Source organism: Penaeus monodon, chromosome 14 (assembly GCF_015228065.2).
Source record: "Penaeus monodon isolate SGIC_2016 chromosome 14, NSTDA_Pmon_1, whole genome shotgun sequence".
NCBI lineage: Eukaryota > Metazoa > Arthropoda > Malacostraca > Decapoda > Penaeidae > Penaeus > Penaeus monodon.
This window is the reverse complement of record NC_051399.1, coordinates 23009559-23012058: the sequence shown is the minus strand read 5'-3', so window position 1 is coordinate 23012058 and position 2500 is coordinate 23009559.

The following is a 2500-nucleotide window of genomic DNA, read 5'->3' as shown; positions in this document are numbered from 1 at the left end:
GGTGAGGGTGCACGGTGAAGATGTGCCCTTGCTTCCAGAGGTTGGCTGTGCAGAGATAGTTATGGCTGAGCGACTGCACCCTGCCCCCAGGACAGAGTCTAGAATCCGGTGTCGACTGCCAAGTGTGATGCGTGGAGTAGAGGGCCTCGTGGAGCCCATTCAAAACCTGCAGCTGGCTGATGGCGTAGCGGTTGGGCGGAGCCTTGTTGGACCAGGGGAGGGGTTAGTTACAGTGTTGGTAGCTAACTTCTCCAATAAGGACCTGAAGGTGCCAGCTGGTGCAAAGCTGGGCACTTGTGAGGAAGTGGAGCGTCCAGAAGAGTATCGGGGAGCGAGGAGTTGGTTGGTGTGGGGCCGTTGCCTGACTTCCTCGAGGACTTGGCGCACCGGCTGTGGCGTTACCATGGGCCAGGAAGCTACTCCTGGGGCCATGGTGAAAAAGAAGATGACGTTAGCCCCAGTAGCGGCGATGAGGACGTGGCAGACGCTGACCGAGATGAGGACGAACATTTGGACGGTGAGGGCGATGCAGCAGACGTCAGTGGTGACCATGAGCCAGGTCTTGGGACAGGAGATACCCCTCTGGGTGCCACTGCCAATCTACCGCCGCCCACACCTCCTCCAGAGCGACCCCAGCGAGAGCGAAGAAAGCCGCGCTGGATGAAAGATTTTTGTGTTTCTGAGAACTGATTTTATTTAAATTTTCTGTAGTTTGTTTCAGGTTTAGGTATGCCAGAGCAGACGGGTCGTCTGCTTGATAGGGGGGGATAGTGCTACGCCAGTGGGTCTTTGTCTCTGTGCGAAAAATGTGTTAACATGAAAAGGATGACTTGGGCATGTGTTAACATGAAGGGACCTGGGCAAACATGACGTAGCTGGCTGTGAGCGGAGGAGCGGAGGAACAAGCCAGGAGACTGAGTTGGGTGCTGCTCCTGTGAAGACCTCGTGTGTGCCCTTGTGACCTGATATATACTTTGTGTCGCCCTGTTATAAGCTGTATCGTGCAGTGTGACATGCTGGTGTCCCCCCTGTATTGTGCCTATAGAAAAGTGTACGGGTAAATAACTTGTGTAAATAAAGGAAAGACTGTCATCGTGTGTTTATTTCGTGCCCTGCCTCGCCACTTGGCGTTTCCCCTTGTGGTGTTCTGGGACACTGTGGTGCTCAGTGCCTCTTGGAACTGTTCAGTGTTCACGACCCTGTGAATAACACGCCGTCTGCCTAGCCTGCCTTGTGTTGGTGGCAGAGAGACGAGGCGGGTCGGCATAACAATATATATATATATATATATATATGTGTGTGTGTGTGTGTGTGCGTGTGTATAGAATATATATAGTAAAGGATATATGATATACATATATGATATATAATATATATATATACATATATATATATATATATATATATATATATATATATATATATATATATGAGTGGGTGCTTCATGCTCAGGGTGATGCGAAGCGATGGTGTGGTAGCTTAGATACTATTAAGTGCTTGCAGTTGCCACCGCTGGCTAGCCTAATGCATAAGCCTCCTTTGCAAGTTCACAGCCTCTCTGTTATCGGGATTTCTGCATTGCCTCCTCATGGCCACCCATGGAAACTGGGCACCTTGTGGTCCCAGGCTAAACTGTGGGGGATCTCAGAGCAGCAGGAAGCCCTAGAGGCATGGTGCCATGGTCCACTGGAATGTGGACACACCCTGTCTCCATATCAACTCCTGCCCCTCAGCCACCGTGGGGGAAGAGGACCTTGCCAGCACTCCTCCCCCCAGATAACTCACCGGCAGCATCTCAAATAAATGGACCCACCTCTTCCCAGCAAGAAAGGCAGGCTGTGGGTCCCATTGAGAGGGCAAATGTTGGGGCACAGGAGTTACTGGCCCTTTATTTGGGGCAGCGTCGGTGGGGGTAGCAGAGGTGGCGTCCACCCGAGGCGAGGCTTAACCTCAGGCATGCTATCCCAGTAGGTGCTTGGAACATCCTTTCCTTGCACCATCGCCATGGCCATGGCGATGGTCATCACCTCCAGGGAGTAGCCATAGCCATCTCCAGCCGACTTCAACCCTCGGCAGTTGGGGTAACACCAGCTGATGGGCATATGGCATTGAGACTGAAGCATGCTTTTGGTTTCGTGTCTCTTATTGCTGTGTACACTCCTACAAATGTTTGCAAACTCGATGTGAAAGAAGAGTTCTATGCCAAACTCACATCCATGGCAGAAAATTGCCCCTAGCAAGACATTTGCATTTTTTTAGACTTCAGTGTGCTATCCGGCTGCAATTGAGCTGGCTACAAGATGTCTGTCGGCCCCCATGGCTCAGGAGCTAATCCCAGCAGCGAGAATAGCCTTCTTTTCAGTGACTTTGTTAGATCCTAGAGAATGAGGATTTCTAGCTACTGGTATCAGCACTCCAACCCACATCGCTGGACATGGTATAATAATATGGGTACTGTGGCCAAGGAGATTGACCACATTCTTGTCAGCACTCAGTGAAG